The 22,916-nt window shown below is 40.4% G+C and overlaps 1 long non-coding RNA gene across 1 annotated transcript; it reads left to right on the top strand.

Annotated features, from left to right (window-relative positions):
• The first annotated feature begins 288 nt into the window (after window positions 1-288).
• LOC114209449 (uncharacterized) lies at window positions 289-21,010 on the top strand. Its single transcript, XR_003609352.1, has 3 exons — window positions 289-367; window positions 18,634-18,715; window positions 20,798-21,010. It is a non-coding gene; the product is annotated as an uncharacterized LOC114209449 (long non-coding RNA).
• Window positions 21,011-22,916: the final 1,906 nt, after the last annotated feature.

The following is a 22,916-nucleotide window of genomic DNA, read 5'->3' as shown; positions in this document are numbered from 1 at the left end:
AGCAACTTAGGGTAAGTGCAGGAGTTTCACAAAAAATGAGAACCAACAATCGCATTTCTGTTCATGCGGTTGTATCTGGCAGCTCGTTATCAGGGGACAGGATTTGGTCTCAATCATTCACCGAAGTGAAATTTCAAGAATAGCGTGAAGAGGGAAATGCTTAGCGCTGGTGGTAGTTGTCTTCTAAATAACTTCCATTGCTCAGGATGAAGGACTTGTATCTCTCCTGGAGTGACTCAGCAAAGCCAAATGGCTCAGAATTCTCAGGAAGCTCCCACTGGGTTAAAAGAAGAATTCGTAGCTGCTCTGTGCTGCCTTTATTACTGGTTATGGACCACCTTCGTGGAACGACTCAAGGTCTCCACAGGTACAGCAGTTTCTTTTTTGGCAACTTTATTGTCAGACAATCTGCCTTCTGGGTATGTTGTTATCGCTGTAGTCAATTGATGTTCTGACATTGTTCTTGGCAGGCTTGGTTTTTCAGGGCACTGCTTCGGGAAAAACCATGAAAAATCTAGCGCTGTTTTCTACACTTTTCCTTCTTGTGTGTTTTACTGCACAAGGATGGAGGTGGGAAAATTGTACCTTTAAAAAACATGGTACCACTGAATGGAGAAAAGGAGTGACATCCGTCCACAAAAACCTGTCATGGACAGGCTTTCCCATGAGAAAGAGCTCTGAGGTGTAGGAGTTTTAGCACAGAGTCTGAAATTATTTAGTTCACTTTTCTTTTCATCTTAGGTAGAAGACTGACCAAATTTAACTCCTATCAGAACTCAGATGTGCAAAGAAAACAAGAATACTTTATTTTGCCTTAAGCTGATCTGAGCTTCCAAACCTGTCACTATCCACACACCCCCACACCTTCATCCCCTGCCGACTCCCCATCTCCCACCTCGTGATTAACAGGAAAAAAAAAAACAACAACCTGGTAAACGTCCAATCCTGTTTAAAGTATAATCCATATGGATAATTTAAGCAGCCCAGTTACAGTGTTCGGTCTTTTGACTAGGCATGTTTTTCTCTGAGATAGCTCCCATGTCCTGTTTCTTTCCTTGTGGCGTTATCCGGGCGCGTTGGTTGAACAAGGTGACTTATGAAACGTTCCAGGAGAGAGAATAGGTAGGGCCCTTCTACCCAAGCTTCCGGCCTCTTCTCATCCGTGTGCTGCTTGCTCTGAAGGTGTTCCCAGGGAAACTCTGTGCTCGGGTCACTTGTGATCTTGACCCACTTCATTCAGGGCCCAATAGCACTCTCTGGTGGATTTGACCTCGTTTGGGTTTGTGCTCTTTCTGTTGACTTCTGTGAGACATGGCTCTGACTTCCACTTGGCCCTGTCTTGGTTTTCTCCTCAGCTGCCCATGCCAGACAGCCCTGTTTCCTCACATAAGCAATCCCTCTAGCCTCTCCTCCAGTGAGACTGTACCACATAATTCTGTCTACACCACTTAAGAACCAGGGGATGCTTGGGAAAGCTGGATATCAGGGGTTCCCTCTGCCTGGACCTGGTCCATCACTGGGTTGATATGATTTATCCTTTACTGGGGTAAAAAAGTCTCTGAAAGTCACAAATAAAGATAAGGGCAAGAAATGATCCTGACAATGTACTTAACATGCCTTCTTTTCTCCAAGATGATGCCCAAAAAGGAAAACTCAAGAGACATATATATGGCCCTATAACTCCTCCCGTTGTACTGTCTTCTATGCGTCTCCTCACACAAATTTCCTGGGATCGGAAGACAGAGAACCTTATTTGGAATGCTCACTTATGTCTTTTTAACTCCTGCTGAGCCACAGAAATGTTAGAAATATCTTTTCTGTGCTATATATAAGTAAAGTAATGCTAGCTGTGAAAACAGCCACCCCAAATCTCAGTCGCATAATAAGGTACAAATTTCTTCTCAGTCACCGCACAGTCCAATGTGGACCAGTACTGGGGACCAAGATGCTTGTGGTATGGACTTACTTGGGGACCCTGGGATCTTTCCATGTTCTGGCTCTTTCATCTTCTTAAGGTATCTGTGTTCCCCTCTGGGTCCTCTGTGTTTGGCTGCAGCCAAGGAAAAAGCACGTGCTTGGAGGAGTGTACAGGTTTGGGGCCAGGCTTGGAAGAGGTAAACATCACTCCTTCACTCTACTGCCGCATAACTACAGGAGAGCCTGGGAAACATCATCTCCCGGGGTGTCCAGGACCAATATGAGACAGGTGTGATGAACATATGGCAGTGTCTCTGTCACAGTCTAGTGATACAGTCTATTCACTGAGCCCACCAAGATTGATAGTTGGTATTATAATGGTGGGTTAAGGATTAGGAGGAAGAGATGAAAGGGATTTTCAGTATCCACTCCCAAGCTGTGAGCTTCCATGACATAAAATGAATGTATTTTACTTCAGGCTTCTTAAAAAAAAAAAAAATTAATCTCTTTGGGAATATGGGTATCTACTTTGAGCTAGAGTGAGATCTGGTGTGCAGGCATGGGGAGAAATATTTTTTTTGAAAACTTAAAAATTACCCCATTACAATATAATTTGAATAGTTTTAATGGCCCTTTCCCAACAGAAACATAAATATGAGAATGATCTAGGGCATCGACAAGGATCATTGTGGAAAGATAAACATGCTGGTCTAGAGACCACTTAGTAAGAGGGTTAGATAACTTCTTGTCCACACACAGGGCTGGCTTCCCAGACATGCAGTGTGTATAATCACATAGAACCCTCACTCATGGGGGCCTCAGGCTTGGTTCTGCCATTGCCATCCTGAAATTCTTAATTTTTTAACATGGAGCCCATGTTTCCATTTTGCACTGTATTCCACAAACTGTGTAACCAGTAGTACCCACTTGTGATTATGCCCAGAGGGGATGAGACATATCTAGACGCTAAGTGCCATCAAACCTGTACCCTGAGAAGCCCTCTGGATTCCGTGGTAGTTCCTCAGAGACCTCTCCGAGATGGAGGTGGTGTGGCAGGGGGGAATCAAGCAGATGGTCTACCACCCACTTTTATTCATCACATGCATCTGGTTTAAGCATGACATTTCATTTGAGGAATGAAGTCAGTGCTAAAAATAAGTTAAAAGCCATTGGGATACAAAATTCCTCTCTGCTTTGATCTAAAACTCAGTTTTAGGGCATCTGGGCTTGTTTCCTACTTCTGTCCCTCTTTAACTTTGGGGCCTTACACAAGATACAGCTTCTCTGTGAGTTTATTTATCTGTTAAATTGAGATAACAATAAACTAGGTATGATTATTACCTTAATTCCATAATATATGTGTGAATACTTTAAAAATAATAAGCCCCTGTATAAACAAGACATTATAATAGTGTAAAATATATTTTAAATAGGTGTCTTTATTTTTAAATATATTAATTTTTAAAACTTAAAAATGAACACAAAATCGATACTGTAAGGAAGTGAAGAAAGAAAGAATAGTGCCTATTTGATTCTATATTCCTTGGTTATTTACTGATTATAGGCCTTACATGACAGGTCTTACTGGTAGGACTGTGCTGTCAACTCAGTAGAAATATTAAAATTAAATGAGCAAGATATCAGTCAAATGTGGCTTCCCAAGGAGTGCTTAATTAAATGGCATTTGGTACTTAAAATGTTGAGAAACATCGCTTCTGTTCCTCAGTACTCTGGAGTATACTAACAGAATTTGAATCCTGGAATTCTGCAACAGATACTTCTGAAGAAGAGGTACTTCAGAAAAGACCCTCCCAGCCGGTGCATTCATAATTCTGGAGCTTCTGGGCCCTCTGTGGCCTTCAACTTGGTGACTGAGGAAGACAGATCCCATTGGTCTCTCTTGCTTGGTTTTGGTCCTTGAGCCACACCAACACAGTGAAATGAAAGCCCTATCCAAGGGAAAAAGACTTTCTTTCTAGAGCAGAGTTTCCTTTATTCCTTTCCAATGGATCTCATCCCAGTTTTTCAACACCTTCCCATTTCAGAAGGCTCTTCTTGAACAGGAGACAACTTTAAATCTCTCAGCAGTGGCTTGGGAGCGAAGAGGGAGTGACAAAGTAATAGGGAGGAATTTGAAGGAGGAAAAAAAAGAAAAAGGAAGCTCTTCCAAAGAGAAAATAAGCCCTAGAGGAAACCAATTTGGAGAGTACTCGGTTGAGGCAAGGAAGAGCCCTTCACCTCTTTTCTTTTCCCACTGTCCTTAGTGTAGTGGCCCTGTTGTCTTTGCCCTTGATACACACACATCAGAGGTATCCTGGTTGGGGGCCAAATGAGTTGCAGATGAGAGAGGCAAAGCCTGCCTTCTCCAGAGAAGTTATAGTATACAGTCAACATACATAAATGTCTGACTAATTTTGAAATAGTATTCTTTTCCTGCCTTCCTCTTGTGTAACAGCTCCAGTATGCAAGCAGTGGACCTGGGGTCACATATGACTTAGAAGAAATTGCTATGTTGGCTTAACATTAAAGGATTGTCAGAGGAGTTTATTGGTAGGGAAACTAAAATCATGACAATGATAATAATATAAATCTAACAGTTTTGAGCATGTATTATTACTTATTAGACTAGGAACTGTTACGTTAATTATCTGAACCTTCGTGACAATCATTACTTTAGGTATTATTATAATAACTACTATTATTTTCCGTATTTCCCAGTGAGAAAATTGAAGCTCAGAAAGGTCAAGTGGCTTATCCAAAGCTGCACAGCTTGTGCCTGGAAAGGGTCTGTTCTTTTGCCCCGGATTCCTGAGCGTCAAAGTCCACACCCTTAGCCTTGTCTTTACTGCTATTTTGTGTGCATAAAACTCACATGGCTACAGGAACCACCAAAAGATAAAAAGACCAGTAGACTTGATAATCCCAACTTTAAATTTATATCTAGAACTACAAAAGAGCAAATGTACTTTGGCAATTTTCTGGTGAATTTGATCTCTGACTAGAGCCAGAGCAAATTAATCAGTCCTACCCGCTGGCTTGGTGATTACTCATTTCTTACTTCCTTTGAACAGAGCCTCAAAGCTGTTAGAGCAGTCCTCACTCCTGGTGGGAAGGGGGTGATTTGCCCAACTCTCCCGTCCTTCAAACTGGAAAACGCTCCAGCTACAATCTGAATGTGTATGCTGGTCCCACAGTCCTACCAGAGGGCTTTGTAGCTCACAGCTGCTATTTTTTACGATAGAAGCTATTTGCGCCATCTTGAGAGGTCGTGTAGCTCAAGCATTCGATATCAGTGATGCTTAATCATACTTGGGTCACGTTTTTATCAGCATGTAGGAGTTTGTCTTTCCAAGAGTTCATAAGAAAATCTACTATTTTGACCGTGTCCTTGATTCAAACAGGAAAAAAAATAGCTATACACATTTATGACCCTCAGAGTATAATAAGCATTTGAAGATACACGTACCAGTTTTCCACCAGAATCCCTAGCACAGAAAGCCCCTCAGAGGTTTAAACAAAAATTCCCTCCTAGACTCTAAGGTCCATGAAGACAGGGAGGATGGAGGCCTGGCTCACCATCGAATGTTCCAGGCTCAGCGTGGGGCCCAGCGCACGGCAGGCAATCACCAGAGTCTTGAAAGTGTAAATACACAACTACACCTCCTACTCCTTCTCTTCATAGCCTCTTTCCCAAATTTGGAGACTGGCACTGTGGGCTCATCGGGAAGAAATGACCCATAGTAACTGATTCTACTTTACAAAATCTTGTCCCGGGGATATTTTTATAAACTGAAATTTCTGTTCATCAAATCACTCCATCAGCAGGTCTCGTTGATGAGTGATTACTGTCGGAGCATTGAGCCACATACACGTAGTTCTGACCTAAAGGAAGGCTAGAATCTCCTCTGTGAAGTGTGTTCTTTCTGGCCTCCCCTGGGTTTTGACCTGCTTCTGACCGTCACTTTAATAGGCTGTCTGTCTAGATACTCTGTTTTATAGAAAGAAGTTTTAGTAAATTTGGGATTGATAGGCTGTTCTAAAAATAATAATTAGATCTTACTATGTGGTGTGACTTTGTGTCCATAATTTTTCCTTTTAAGCCTTTTATTTTGGTTTCTTAAAACTCCAAAGCTGATTTTTAATTTCTTCTACTTCATCACGTGATGCAGAAGCACTCCCACCCTGCAGATCCCGAGAGGTAGGTAGTACACATAACAGAAAAAAGAAAGAAGTCGCAGAGTATACTTTTTTTTTTTTTTTTCCCCTCCTCAGGTCCTCTTACAGACCTGTCCTGATTTCTTTTAGGCTTGGGGCCTATTTTCAAGGCTGCACTCAGCTTTATGTAATTCTAATAGTTCCTTCTTTCCATGAGCTCTACATTACACATTTTAATGCCTAATAAATGTTTCTGCCATTCTTGTCACTATGGCTTTCTTACTGCGTTTGTGTGCCTTAGTAAGTGCAATGGCAGAATCTCATTTCTTTGAATAGCTTCACAATTTTCGTGCACCTACCATAAAAACAAGCAAATTGACACCCTGCCAGGAGTAGCCAGAGGAGATCTTAGAAGAGAGTTCATAATGACACTTTTGCCATATTGCATGCCTGTAAATAATTCATTAAGTCAACCACCCTTTTGTTTTAAGCAAACACAAGCAGATGCCTTTTTAAGCTGGATACAGACAACAGTCTTCAGAAAAAAAACATTATTGTAATATGACACTTGAAAAGAACATATTTGCTTTATTGATTTTTGCAGTGGTAATACACGGTGATTACTTCTGTTCTCCATTTTGCCTCACTCCTGGGCTTTGTCCTTCACTCTTACTATTTTACACTTGTGTGAGTATGTGTGAAATTTCACTGTTACCAGTGTGGAAAGGTAATGAGATTAATTCATCATCAGTCAAGAAAACCCAGGCGATCTATCTGGTCAACACTGTCTGCCAGTGTGTGATGTTAGCACCACAAGCAGAATTCTGCTGAACTCTTGATTCAGAAGAATATATGTTACCAGCTTATTAAGGGAAATGCAACAATTTCCAAAATGGAAGCATCTCTGTCATATTTAAAGGGTTTGTGAGTCTTTTAGATCAACCCTATGTATATGTAAGAGTCAGAGTTTGGGGCCAAAAGTCATCATATTGGTATTTTCTAAAAGGTAAGATTTGTCTGTGCTGACAGGACAATTTGCTTCTTGAATTCGTGTACGTACTTATTAACATCCTATGTTGTTCCAGGAAATACTTTGTCTGATTCACCCCTTGAAATGGTTGTTTTTAGAATCTGTATCCAATAAAATGACTCATATCGGTTAGTATAGTAGTTCATAATCTCAGCTGTACATTAGAATTACATGTGTGAGCTTTTATGCATTACATATGCCCTGCTCTCAGTCGTTTGATTTGTTTGGTCTGAATGGGCCCCGGGCAATAGAGTCTGTAGAAGTTTCCCAGGTATCTCTTTTCTGCAACCATGCTGAGAACTGACTCAGATAATCTATTGACTAGATAGTCTCATTTACTTGGGGATGGTCCTCATAACTGGGAAATTCTGAACATGACTGAACATAGATATTAGCAGACAGTGGATTTTAATTATTATCATCATAAAGATATGTACAAAATTATAGGATGTTGGAACTAGAAGCAAAATTGGAGAGATGCCTTCTCCATGGTATAAATGAATAAAAATCCCAGGCGATCCCAGAAGATTGCAATGCTAATTAGAGTTAAGTCCAAATTAGGGTCCATATATCTCAGATTTCTGGTCCGGTTATTATTCTGTTATACGTAAAATTTGCGTTGGCTAAAGTAGAGATAAATCTAAAAACCATTGGGTCTAACAGAGAGAGGTCAAGAGATGTACAGAAGAGGAAGGAATCAAGGGGCTTTTGAGAAACAATACCTCAAGTCTGGAAGGAAACAGAGAAAAGACACACTGGGGAGGTTAAAGAGTTAAGGGTGAGCTACCAAAGTGGATGCTGAACAATAACAGTGTAACATCAGGAACCCAAGACAGAGTCCAGACTAAAAGAACTATGTAAATCATTTATGAACAGGCACAAACTTAGAGGAGTCTATGTAAATCATTTATGAACAGGCACAAACTTAGAGGAACAATAGGTTGCTCTTAGAACCAACTGAGGTTGCTTCTTAGAATCTATGAATGGCATGCTGCCTATAAACACTCAGATTAGATTTAGAATGTAGATTGGCTTGGGCCATAGGCCAAGACAAGATGGCCAGTCAGGCTAGAGCCAGGCAAAGATGGGTGTGGGAAGCTGTTGTTGATAGTCAACACAGCTCAATAGGAGCTTCAATACCTTATATAATCCTTGGAGGAGACCTTTGTAAAGGAAAACCCTGACCAGATGTTCTGATTATCACCATTAGTGAATAGATTGGAGTATTAGTACAGGCTTTATTGGTTCCTTCAAGGCCCTCATGGTGATTAAAATGAGTGCCAGATGGCTTTCCTGACGTAGATAGCTAAGGAAACATTGCCCATTGGCCCTTTTCTGTTATAATCTAAAAGAAAAATAGTAAAAATAAAATTTTGAAAGGATCTGCTATTACTGTCATAGGAAATGCTGGTATGATATTCACTTCAGTAAGCTTATTATTAATTTTTATCATTCTATGGATTATGGACATTACACATACATATAACTTTCTTGATATTAACCTAATAATGCAACTTTATCTCCTTTTCTTTGTAATACCTTATAGTGTACATTTGCCTTCCTGAAAAACACAGAAGTCTTAGAAATGAAATATTGTGGGTGAATGGATAGAGACGAAATAGCAGCATAGCTGAATTGTTTTAAAAAATGGATGGAATAAGTATATACCCTCTTTATATATTTTATTTTTTAAAAATCTGTATTTAAGAGGAATCATTTGTTTCATGTACACAGAGTTTCCAATTGTGTGTTCATGCAGTAATGGGTTCCAGAAAAGAAAATTTTAGATAGCATCATAATAACTCTTGACGTAAAACTTGGTAAGTTAGATGGAATCTTTATACTCACTCCTAGCCACCCTACCCTGTAACTTAGAATCACGTATAGTTAGTTGTTTCTAATTCCTTTGAAGAACTAATTCAATAATATAATCCTCATGCTTGTGTGTCTTCCAGAAGTCAAAGCTTCAAGTGTTCAGGTAGCCATTTGAAATGGTCTTTCTGTAGCAGAAAGTTCTGTTTCAGCACATTTGGTTAGAGAAATATTTAAGAATTCCATAATTCATTTTAGCCCTAGGCATTAGTAAAAGTCTAATCTTGATAGAGTTTGAAATTGTGTCATTTATGTGAGATCTATGGTACACTGCATTTTTTTTTTTTTTTTTTTGAGAGCAAGAAGAACAAGCACTGAAATCTCTTTCAGAGAGATTTACAGCATTAATAACCCTAGGCTATTTTAAGTCACACTCAATCTTTATGGAAGAAGTACAGAGATTATACAGCAATGCTTCTATTTTTTTCTCCTAGAGTTGCAAACTCGTGTTTCACATATAAGTTATTAGAAGAAAACAGTACGTTCACACTTCAAGAATATGCCTAAGATCATTACTTCCTTTTCTTTATTCTTTCCATCTGTGCTCAAATGTTCAATGAAAAAGAAACAAAAACAAAAACAAAACAACAGAACCACTCCACTGAATCCATCAAGTCCAGGTGGCAGGGCCTGAAATTTAAACTTATTTTGCGGTCAGAAGTGCACAGTCTTCCACATAAAGAAAATGGGTCGTTAGTTTTGTGGGAAGAGACTGAGAATACCTGTAGATGGAGTGAGATTCTAAACACATGCATAGGAATTTTACAGCAGCGTTATTAATAACAGTCAAAAATCGGAAGCAGCCTTCAAGTCCATAAACAGGAGAATTAATAAATTGTAGTATAATCATAACAAAATATCCCTCTACAATAAAAAAGAACAAAGTGCTGATACTCCCAACAATATACTGAAGGCACATTAGGGAACTTTCTGCAATAATGGGGAGGTTTGATATCTTGCTAGGAGTTGGGGTAACACGGATGCGTGCATTTTTCAAAACTAAGAATGCACATCTTAGCTGTGTTCTTTTTTCACTGTCAATTTTGTGTCAAAAGACTAAAACTGTAAACAAACATCGAACTCCAGCTAATGATATGCATGATGAAATATTTGGGGGAAAGTGCACTGGTGTCTACAATGCACTTTGAAATGCATCAGAAGATAAGATGGATTGATTGATACTTAGAGGGATGGAGAGGCAGATGGATGGATGAAAAAGGAAGTAGAGTGTTAATGGTAGACTCTAGGTGATGGGTATACAGATGTTCATTGTAATCTTCTCTGAACTCTGCTGCATATTGGAAAAATGAGAGAGAAGAGTCAGTCTTGAAGAAAAAATTCACTACAAATCTATAGGTGATTTTCTCAAGAAATTTTAGCCTAATGAATGCTGTTTCATATATTGAAATACATGAAGAGGTCACAAAATATAGAGCTCGAGAATCAGCGTTAGCCTGAGGGTGGTTGAATTTAGGACCTTATCATGCATGTCTGAATTGTGAATCTTACTAAGGTAAAACACCAGGATGTTTTTTTCTACATAATACAAGCATATTCTTAGGCTTTCTACTTAAAGTGCACCCCATTAACTGATGCTGAGTTTTTCTAAATTAGAAACCAAAGAGAAATGAAAACATTTAGTTCCCAAAATCTCCTACTAGATACGAAGTCTTTTGTTTGTTTTTTTAGGCAAGACTGGTGTTTGACTTCGTGGGAGAAAAAAAAAAAAAAAAGACTTTCTATTCACCCTCTCATAGAAAACACCCATCTAGAAATGTTACACGTTCTCTCTGCTGTCAAAAAAATCTGGTCATGGGACTTTTCAACAATAAGTAAAAATACACTGATTTATCTGGAGCCTGGTTTGTCTCAACATGATTCCTTCAAACACCTCATTACTAAGTTGCTGTTTAGTTTCTTGAAGGCTGTTGCCATCTGTAATTTTCATAGCTTTTAGAAAATGAAGGACAGTCCATATGTGGGCTATGGAATGATTGATAGTAGAGTCACGTTTTTGCAGTTTGTGACAAGAATGACAACTTTCTCAAGACACTGTTCATTGTAAGCCAAATTCAACGCATCCTTCCCAATGTTGCTTTTGACCTCCATTTATCTGTTGCTGAATAAATGATCTTTCATAATTTATTTTAATTTTATAAGACAATATTTTATATTGTCTTATAAAATACCAGATCTTTATGTAATGTCTCCAACCTTTAAACCTCCTTGGCTATTCTATGGCTCTGACCCTGACCTGCAAGTTCGAGGATAGAACTGTTTTAGCAGCAACTGGAATCTCTGCCCTCAGTTTGTACTGGTTTATTACTGATAGGGTGTAAACAGTATGTAGTTGCTTTGCTGTAATTTCTCAGGATTGCTCCTAACAACATTTACCTACACCTCTATTAACAGCTAAGGAATTTGGTGCAGATTTACTGATAATAATAATAATAATAATAATAATAGCGTTTGTCCATTATGGTCCAGGCATTTTGATGGTTAACTAATCTGCTATCTTTTCCTTTCCTTCACCGTATCTGTATCTTAAAGAGAAAAAGAATTGATTTTGTGCCCAGTACCCTTTCATCCCCTTTGCCCCGGATTTTCTATGCCAGAGAGATAGGGCTCCTTGGAAAAGAAAAAAGTTTCATCAGGCAAGAGATACAGCTACTTATGTGTTATTTATGTGCTATGATTTTTTTTTTTTTTTGATGAGAAGACAGTTGGGATGCCAAAGATGGATAGTCTCAACATATGCTCTATTTAATCTCTTTGATTGTTAAAAGTCAGACTGCAAAAAAAAAAAAAAAGCCTTTTTTAGTAGCAAGAGTAGAAGCTTCTATATAAATTAACTGAAATAGTATTCAGTTTCTACAAATAGCTTGTAATATATCCAAGAAAAAAATAATTTCCTTTCATCTGTCATTAAAAGCCATGAACCTTGAGTATATAAATGAATCACATGTGCTCCTTTATCTCTATTCTATCCTGTACTCTTTTATCTTTGCTTATAAATAGAAGTTTTTACATGAGAAAAAGCTTCATGATTATTCTGATTTATTTAGTACCAAGTTTATGTCTATGCATGCCATTTTCATGTGCATTCACACAAATCTTTGATTCAATTAGCCATCTGGAATAAAGAGCCTTTCTTTTCCGCAATATTAGGTATATTGGGGACTTGAGTTTTGTCTAACTGTATCATTGTAATCTGATTTCTCCCCCTCGTTTATATAATATATGGTACATTTTTGGTTTATTCCATACCCCCCATCAAAGTTTGTTTTCATAATACAATGTTTTAAACCAGAAGGGACCATTGAAATTTCTAGTACAGAACTCTTCTGATTACAAAGAATGAGATCCAGAGCTATGAAGTGAAACTTAGAACCCATATATCCTGACTTCTAGTCTAGCTGTCTTCTTTTTGCAGAGCCATATGTGATTTTAAACTATTCTTATTCATCCACTGCTGACTTTAATCCACAGGTAAGGCAGCTATTAATTTTCTGTAAATAAAAGAGATGAGTTGGGTACATTAGGATTTTAAAGAACTTCTTTGGAGTTTCTTTCTCTCATGGAGTTCAAGAATGTAACTTGAAAACTAAACTTTGTAAAGTAATTAGAAAGGCACTGTGTCATACCATCTCCTTCCTTTTCTCTCTTTCTTTCTTACATTCCTTCTCTCTCTATTTTTCTTCTTCTTCTTCTTTCTCTCCCCACCCCTCACCATACGACTATACTAGACACTAAAGATGGATGAGGCGTAGAACCTGCTTTGAGGAGTTCATCCTCCTTAAAGAAGACAGAGAAGTAAATGTATATGATGTGTGAGCTCAGCAAAAGAGAAGAGAGACTTAGAAGAATGACCTGGGAATGCTTCCTGAATGAGGCACACTTGAGCTGAATCTCCAAGGATGAAGTGGGATTAGCATGTAAAAAAACAGAAGGGATATCTTGGTAGATGAATATCATTTGCAATAGACAAATAAATGCTAAGCCAATAAATTTTCTTTTTATATCCAATCTGATAGTCCTTAAAGGACTGCCACATTTGCTATCACAAATATGCTCACTATATTCACCTTTTTCTTCTCACCAAATATATGTAAACAGCAGTTGATACTAGACGAATTGGAGGGGGAGGGGCCCCAAGAGAACACGGAGAGATTACTGAACGTGGAGTCATTAAGACCCACTATCAGCTCCACTCCTTTCTAAGTTTCTGACCTTGAAAATAGCATTTAAGTCCTCTCAACTAATTTAGTCTGTTCAACCTTTAACTGAGAGAATAATATCTTCTTTGTAACATATAATGGTGAATATCAGATGAGAAATAGGGAAGTACTATAGAAAGTATATAACATCATACAGATAAGCTATTGTTATCTACATGTAATGTACCTATAACAGCTTTCTGTGTGTGCCAATAGCGCTCTGTTCATCTGATGGAGAAAGTTGGGGCCACATCCCAAACTGATAAACACATATCCATTCACTATATAGGATTTGTACTTTTCCTTTACACTTCTCTTAACATTGGTAATATTTAATGTTTACTTTTTCTGTTAGGTCTGAAATTGTCCTATTTACTTCGATATTCCTGTACCTAGTAAATTTCCCAAGAATACTCTGAAAGGTAGAAATCATCATAACCCTCACTATATATTTCCTGCATAAAGAATGAAATTTTTAAGCCTGTAACACATAACCAACTGATCAACTTTTCCCTAGCTCCATAGACTTAATGTTTTAATTTATTGTACACAAAACAATATTTGTTAGAAAGGTGAATTTTCATGGGTGTTTTCAGACGGTACTTTTGGCCACCTGTGATCCTTTCTGAATATGCATAGGAATACTCTTAGCCGCATTCCATTTCTTCAGTAAATATTTGCTAGATATGTAGATATGTGTAATACAGAGTTATAGCATTGAATTATACAGAGAAATAGGAAGTATCTAATAGGAGCCTCCTATCCCATATAAGTGATCTGACCATACAGATGTGTAAGTGTGGAATGAGGAATTCAAGCCAAAATAGCACAGTAGTTCAGAGGGAGGAGAGATGTGGGGTGGTCAGAGAATGATTTCATAAAGAATTATAATAATAGCTACCTTTTATTGAATGCATGCTAAGTGCCAGGCATTGTTCTAAGCTTTGTACATATATTAACTCATTTGATGCTTGCAACAACCCTTGAATTAGGAGCCATTCTATTCTCCTTTTAAATACAAGGAAATTGTGGCTGAGTGAGGACAAATAACTTGCTAATAGAGCTGAGTCTGAACCAACAGTCTTACTCCAGCAAGTCCATTCGTAGTTACTCTCCTGTGCCTCCTCCAGTACAACATTCAAGGCTGCGTCAGGTGTGACTGCTCAAATGAAGGATGGGGGAAGAGTGAGGAAGAGCATGGAGGTGAGATCAGAACAGCCCAGGTGGAATGTAGGGTTCCTGCTGAAGAACGGTGGAAGTCTCGACTGGAAAGTTCAGATGAACTCACACCAGGAAGCCTTGAGTGATAAGCTAAATAAACAGATCAGGTTGTTGAGGCAGTGAAGATAGGTTACCACATTTTCAGTCTAGCTTGAAAACATTAACATATTGGTGTGCAGAGGTTTGCAAGAGCTCTGTACCTTCTGGCCTTTGAGTCAACCTTTATTTGTCCAGAAAGAAGACTGTGCCCATCTCTGTAAACTCTGCTATTGGCCACTGCACCAGCATACTGCTGTCATCCTAAGAGCTCCTGCTTTCCATTTGGGCCTCCAAGAGGTCCAAGGCTAAGCCAATCCATGACTTTGAACCCTCTGATAAGAGCAGCAGTCAAATCTGCATGAAACTTAGGACTTTACCTTAAGATCTTTAGACAAAGGACGGAGTCGAGTATAGCTAGAAGCTGGCCCGAGAACGAATCCCATGCACAAGCTAGAGCGCAATGGCAATAATAAATGGAGCTCACACCTTCATGATATCATTGACTTCCGAATCCCACATGCCTGAAGCCTACCCAACTTCTGGACTTTTCAGATATGTGAACCACTATATTTTCTTTTTTATTCAAATCGATTAGCGTAGACTTTATATTATTTGCAATAAGAATCACCCTAAGTAATACACTGCCCAGTGCTAAGAATAGTCCCTTGATTTTAGGACATAGAAAAGCTCTGCCTGAGCTGGTGACATAGCTCCTAATACTGTGTCCATTTTTTTTTTTATGACCCCCTCTTCATGACCTCTTCACCAGGACAAATCCCAGTGATTTTTCATACTTTAGCTCCGAAGCCCCAGGTCCCAAGTCCATATCTTCTTGGCCAGGACTGCTGAAGTCTCTGTAAAGCTGTGGGTGCCTGAGGAAAGTCTGTACATCATACCCAGGGCTTTCACATCGAAGTACCCAGTGGAGGCCTCATCCTGTTCAAAATGACAAATTAAAACGAATCCCAGAGCTTTTTTCTCTAAGAACATAAGACATGTTTTCTTTCTGAACGTTTCATTGCACTGTCTTCAGAATCAAGCTCTCTAAAGAATGTTATTATACCTTGAGCTTCTTGACACATTTCCTAATAATTTGAAGCTTCTGACATTTATACAATAAAAGATTGCGCGTCTGGAAAAAAAAATCAATGAATCTTTTTGGCAATCGTCCTAAATCTGTAGAGATTAAATTCACTTCCCAGACACTGCTATTCCATATCAAACACAGAGTCACGCAGTATAATTAAGATAGTTGTAGAACCATATATTTCATACCCTAGCTGTCTGCTTTAAACCATCTTGGGAAGTTCAGAAATAATAGGGAAGCTACATCTTAGCCAGAATAATTACATTTGCTAAGCAGAATGGGATGAGCAAGAGCTATGTAAAGGAATAAAATAAATCCACCAGAAAAACCAAGAATTGCTACATTCATGCTGATATATAAACCTTGCTGAGAAAGAAAGAAGAAAGAAAGAAAGAAGAAAAGGAAAGAAAGAAGAAAGAAAGAAGAAAGAAAGAAAGAAGAAAGAAAGAAAGAAAGAAAGAAAGAAAGAAAGAAAGAAAAGAAAAAATGCTCACTTCCAGTTACAACTCCCAGGAGAAGGGCAGCTATTAAGCCCTATTGGTTGGTACTTACCAGATAGAGCCTGAACAATTCATACAGAAAAATTAACCATAACATTCCTGTTTATTATTACTTTAGCTGAGAGGTGGTGACATTTAACAGTTGTGCACTACCTCTATCAATCAGCAGGCTAGAGATGTTCTCAGCATGGGAACAGGACTCCTTGGAAACCATGCTCATCCAAGCAACCAGCTGTCAGAATTCCTCAAATTAAACTGTTATTACGGTAGCATTCATTAGTCAGTTACTGGCTATTAAGATATTTTTATATTGGCACCATTGACAGTGGCTGTTGCTTTTTAATATGCAAGTTATACATAAACATGATTCAGTAGTTCGGGTGAGGACGGCAGAGTCTCGTAGAACTCAGTGTCCCAGTTTAAAGGCTGCAGCAGAGGGCTCTGGTCTTACCCGTGCACACACGAATTTCTCTGGGAAGCTGGATGTTTGTTCTGGTGGTTGAAGTGGGGAGAGGGGTAGTAATAATATATTTCCACACTAGTGTTTGCCCAGCCAAGTGATAGGTCAACATCAGAAATTACAACTCCGAAAGCTGTTACTGAGCCCCTGATGACAGTGGTTTATGCTGCCCCAGCTTGACGGTTGGGATTTCCTTTCTGTCTGCACGCCTGGGCGCGTGTTTAACTTTGGCTTGAAATTCCCAACAGACAAAGGATGTCAAATGGGGTGTGTGGAGAAGTAAGGAGGAAAATCAGTATACAAGCTCTGATAGAAAAAAAATGGGACAAGAGTTGCCTTCTTACTCACATAGATACTGTCCTTGGCATTTGGAGAAGTTCTTAAGCCTGACTTTTAGCTTCAGGGCAAATTGAACCTAGATCATTTTATTTCAACTGGAAAAAGAAATGTGTGGTAAATACCCATTAGCCTAGAAAGATTGATATATTACTGATATGCCTAGCACGAACTCATTCATACAGAGAAACCACGGACACTCTAGGCTTGCCCTCCCTTCCCGTGAATCCCCAAATGGCAAATAGAATCCTAGTCTGTTCAGCTGACATGGAGAGGGTGTAGTCCAAACTGTTTATTTCATAGATGAAGGAAGCACAGTTCAATGGATTAGGTAACTGGCGTCAGCCTTAAGATTACTTTTCTCCTCTATTTTCTGAAACACCCTGAAGCTCCCCATTCCACCCAGAAGACAAACCGTCTCCTGGTCCTCACATGCGTGAAGATGCCGACGGACAGTATACGAACAGTCTCTGTGTCTGCTCTGAGCAAGTGTGGGATTAGTCATTTTCTCTGAACAGGAATCTGACGCTCCCCGCCCCCGCCCCAGGCTCAAACCTGGAGTATGGCTTGATTTGGTGGGCGGGAATGAGTATAACCTGGTGACATCATAATAATCGTTGGTAAAAGTATTCAGTTTTCAGGAATTTCATGTGCCATTGGCATCACATTAATAGCTGAAAATGGGCTGTGGTGGGACTGTTGACACCATGGAATTTGGCTAATGCTATCAACTCTGTGGTGGTGCCTATTGTTTCTTCTGCAGATGAAACTGTTACCCCTTTATCAGCATTCCGCTGGTCCGTTGCTGACTCTCCGTGACTACATACAGACACAGGGGAATGGGCTCTGTGGATGAACACTGCCACAACCACCCTCTGTAAATTCACCCAGTAAACTGTTACTCGGTACCTACCATCTTCCAGGCACTTTGGCCACCTCCTACCCTTGCACCGGCTAAGTAAGGACCGGCATTCAAGCTGCTTTCTGCCTGTGCATCTCAGTGCAGGCCTGCATCTACCTGGAAGGAGGAAGACGTCTTTCTAAATACCTCAAAGGGACTCCTAGGGCTGTGGGTCTTTGGGACAGGCTCTGCAGCCCTTTGTCAAGAGGGGCACTTTTTCTTCTGTTCCTCGAGAGAAATAGGGACCAACATGGGTGCTCTGTATGTGCTGAAGACATGGTAGTGAACGAATCACAGTTGGGGTTGCAGAGCTCACCTTCTAGAACAGGGACAAAATGAACATGATGCTTTAAGAAGGGAACACAGCTGGGCGCCTGGGTGGCTCAGTTGGTTAAGAAGGGAACACAGCTGCCAAGGAAATGGAAGGTGGAGAGTCCTAGGAGGGGGGCTGCTGGGCGTCAGGAACTCAAGCCAGGCTTGTGTGGTCTGGGGAAAGAGCCCTCCAAACAGAGCGAGAACAAATGCCCAAAGTGGAGACTGAATGAGCATTAGTCAAGAACAGAAGACGCCCAGGGTGCCTGGAGCAGAGTCAAAGCTCAGAGGGGAGGGTACAAGCTGGGAACACAGAGGTAAGCAGGAGCCTTTGTTGTCCGTGGAACGGGATTTGGATTTTGTTGTACGAGTAGTGAGAAGCGACTAGAATGTGGTAAGCAGAGAAGTGATTTGCATTTTTAAAAGATCACTCCGGCTTTGGTCTGGAAATGAGATTGTGAGGAAACGAAAGTACACACAGGAGACCAGTTACAAGACTGGATGCCGGGATGCCGTTCTCCCACATCTGAGTGCACCTCCCCCGGATGGGACTTCCTCTTTGTGTTTTAATTTTTATTTATTTCAGAACCTTGCTTCGGAAGCCCAGCCCCAGCCTCCTGACTCAGTCAGTCACCACTCACCTGCCCGGGGACCCAGCTCTTACCCTCGTAAGTGTTCAGGCTTTCCTTGAATTTTTGTCTGAATTACTAATTACTAAAAACTTATCACGGCGTTTTTACTGGAAGAATTCAAAAGATAATTTACGGAGGGTGGGACACTTCAAACAGAACGCCAAGGCAAAGGAAAAACAGGCCTGTTAGATGGCAACATTGTTTTTAGTTGGAGACCTTACAATGGCCTTGCTATGAAATAACAACCCTGGCAGGGCTGAGGGTCTAAATCAGTGACTCTCAGTCCTGGAGGCATGTCAGTGTCACCTGACGGACTTTTAAAATTACCTGTGCCCAGATCCAACCCCCAGAGTTTCGAATTTCACTGGAGTGTTTTAAAAGCTACCGGGTAATTCTTTTTTTTTTATTGTTATGTTAATCACCATACATTACATCATTAGTTTTTGATGTAGTGTTCCACGATTCATTGTTTGTGCATAACACCCAGTGCTCCACGCAGAACGTGCCCTCCTTAATACCCATCACCAGGCTAACCCATCCCCCCACCCCCCTCCCCTCTAGAACCCTCAGTTTGTTTTTCAGAGTCCATCATCTCTCATGGTTCTTCTTCCCCTCCAATTTCCCCCCCTTCATTCTTCCCCTCCTGCTATCTTCTTCTTCTTTTTTTTTTAACATATATTGCATTATTTGTTTCAGAGGTAAAGATCTGTGATTCAACAGTCTCACACAATTCACAGTACTCACCATAGCACATACCCTCCCCAATGTCTATCACCAGCCACCCCATCCCTCCCACCCCACCCCCACTCCAGCAACCCTCAGTTTGTTTCCTGAGATTAAGAATTCCTCATATCAGTGAGGTCATACGATACATGTCTTTCTCTGATTGACTTATTTCACTCAGCATAACACCCTCCAGTTCCATCCACGTCGTTGCAAATGGCAAGATCTCATTCCTTTTGATGGCTGCATAATATTCCATTGTATATATATCTACCACATCTTCTTTATCCATTCATCTGTCGATGGACATCTTGGCTCTTTCCAGTTTGGCTATTGTGGACATTGCTGCTATAAACATCGGGGTGCACGTACCCCTTCGGATCCCTACATTTGTATCTTTGGGGTAAATACCCAGTAGTGCAATTGCTGAATCGTAGAAAAGCTACTGGGTAATTCTAATGGATCACCAGGAGCAAAACTCACACTTCTAAATGCCTGGGCATTTAGTCAGAAGGAAACAAAAAACGACAAAGACTCTATTGCAGCAACACCTACTCACCCTCGAGCCTGGAATGATGAACAAGCAGTGCTATTTTTTTTTTCCCGCACGAAGGATGGACAGTTCACTGGGCAATGGAGACCCCTGATAACAAAAGAGAGTATTTCTTCAATTGAGAGGATGGGCTAAGTACAGGTGTAGTTCATTCCCAAAAAAGAGGTGGGAACAATCTCAAATACTGGATTTCTGGAAGTAACTGTTGCTACATGGAGATGCCTCCCTCTCACCCAGTTCGAAATACAAATCTCAAGTGTAATAATATGAGCACCCTGTCCTGTGATACCAGCTGCCATTCAGATACTCAGATCTTGGGAGGAGATACGCACCCGAATCAATGTCAAAAGGATCTCTCTGTCCTTTTCCAACCGCCTGGCCTCAATATCTCCAACCTTTCAAAAAAGTAAATGTTAATTAGAGAATGATGCCCACCCCCACCAAAAAATGGAGTTGGATAATCTCAGGAAAAGGAAAGGCAGTGATGTGCACTGTTTTCCTTCTACCTGTCAAGCAACGTGACCAGACTTTTCCCAAATTATCTCAGTTACCATCAGAATAACCCATCAGCACAATCATCTCCATTTCACAGTTGTAGAAGTTAGGGTTCCAGGGCTAAGTGATTTTTTTTCAAGGTCCCACATCTAGAAAACCCCAGAGAAGGGACTGATCCCCAGATCCATATTCTGTTCATTGTGCTTTGCTTCTTCCTTAGACAAAATAAGGTGGGGCCACAGAGCTGGAGAAATGGGGAAATTTAGAAAACAGCTCTTGGAATATCTGGAAAATTAAGAGGTTTGAGAGAGACCAGAAAAATATTTTTCTTTCCCCTTCTTTTGCAGCAGAGGTAGTACATCAAGGCTTCTTGGTAGGAATTTCACATGGCATGTGGAGGGGTCCCCGGCTAAGAACGCCTTCGTGGAACAAACCAGCAGTGACACGGGCGACCGGGTGAGCAAAAGGAAGGGCTGAACACAGCACCATCTACGTGATGAACACATAGCACTGAGCACCCATGAATCATCTTGTGATGTAGATTCACTCCTCACCTTCCTCTGCACCCCTGAAATAAAGCATTTCAGAGATTAGCTCTCACATGGCACCTTGTTCACCTCTCCTTTGTCAAGCTATCACATTCAGGAAAAACTCCTGTCTGCTTATATGTTTACTTTACGTTAGAGCCTGTTCACCATGGTGATATAGGAGAACACAGTTTGGAATGTTTTGCTTTGGTCTGGGTTTGGTGTTGGTTTTAGTTGGCAAAGGGATTTTGAGAGTGCTCAAGAATGGACCTATTCTTTTCCCATGAAGTAAACATCTGCTGAAATGGAAGGGAAGCTGGTATTTTCTACCTGCTGTAATACTTGAAGCTGGTTTATTCTGAGACACTTAGACACCAGCAGTGTCATACAGAACCCTACTTTTCGTTAGGAAGTGCCATTGTCATTGCTTGAAGGACAGAATGGCTTCCTCCCAGCTAATGAAAGACTTGACTTGAGCCCCTAACTCCAATTAGTAAATATTCTTGGGCCAAACTAATGGAAATACAATCGTGCCCAAAAGAATACTTCCACAAAGGTTTATGAATGCTTTCCAGGCTATTTAATTTTTAAAACCCTCACCATGATTCTCATTAAGGCTCTATCAAATTACTTTTCTAAGTCTCTGTGAAATCCAAGGCATTATGAAGTCAGTCTCTTTATCCGTAGCTAGTGGACAGCCATATTCTGCCCATCCATTACGGGTGAAAGGGTCTTTTTCTTTGTTTTATTTTGAGTCCCCAAGAACAAAACAAAGATAAAGTTGAAGACAAAGCAGTCACTCTTTGCTGAAGGGTGGGATGGTATCAGAGGCGGCCAAGCCTGTTATCTGTTAGGGAGGCTCCTTGAATCCTGCCACCTCATTGGTTTCCCGTTGTAAAGGTTGCTTTGGCCTTTCTGCACACTTGGAGGAAATCTTATTTATTGCATTGTCACATCTGTGAAATAGAGCTCTTTGATGACAACACGGCCTGCGAGATAGAAGGTAACCTTTGCTTTACTCTCAGGCAGCCGGGGAAGTGCAGTCATATCTCAGGGCTGTGAGTGATGTCACTGAAAGACATGGCTGTTAAAAGAGAGACCAGACACAAAACAGTGGACTCCCACTGCATGCTCGCCAATAGGAAGACCTTCCTTTTGTGAACAAATGCGGTGGCTTCGTTGGATTACTCCTGGCTGGGACAAAGGGTGTCAATAGCTGCCAGGAAACCAAACCGTGATAGAACGGCAAGAATGTCACCAAGTAGTTGTGTTTCCTCTCTTTTTTGTTCTGTTGCCCTAAGCAAGAGAACTGGAACCCCTGTAAATAAAACATTAAGGCAGAAGAGGCGAGGCTGGAAACTAGTTTAATTTTCCAAACTAGTGACCCTTCTAAGCCATGGCCCCTCGCTCAGACTTGGGGTTGGTAGTTGGCTTCCTCTTACCCTACCCTGTGAGGGAGGCAGATCCTCTTCAGGGGAATGCTTGGGCCTCCATCAAAAATGTCAGAGATGCTCTTTATAATCTGCCATATGCTGAAATAATAACTTTTCTTTAGTGTCTACTATTCTTAAATTCAGTGTAAAAGAAATGTTGAACTCTTGCCCTTAATCCACAACGTGGGCAAGGATCATTCACAATTTTTCAGCTGCCATTTCAATTTTCTGAAGGTCAGTTTTTCGTCTCCTCCTTCTGGGCCCCTCTGGCGTGTTTAAGGATTCATGATTTCCTTTGTGTATCTCCCGGGCCCTTTTTTCCTTTTCTCCTTTCTTCTTGCTCTGTTATCTTGACCTCACTCTTCACTCTTATCTGTGCCAAATGGAGTTCAGGGATACAAAGATCAAACTGGCCAGCCTAAATCCTTGGAAACAGATTGCCTAAAGGATTTGGTGGTGAGGAAGTCCTGGGAATTCTTGACGGAAAGGAGGTTTTAGAATTTCCC

This window comes from Eumetopias jubatus, unplaced genomic scaffold, assembly GCF_037043125.1.
Source record: "Eumetopias jubatus isolate StellerSeaLion01/CBP00866 unplaced genomic scaffold, mEumJub1_p1.0 scaffold_5, whole genome shotgun sequence".
Lineage (NCBI taxonomy): Eukaryota > Metazoa > Chordata > Mammalia > Carnivora > Otariidae > Eumetopias > Eumetopias jubatus.
The sequence above is the reverse complement of the archived record's forward strand: the minus strand, read 5'-3'. Positions and strand labels throughout refer to the sequence as shown.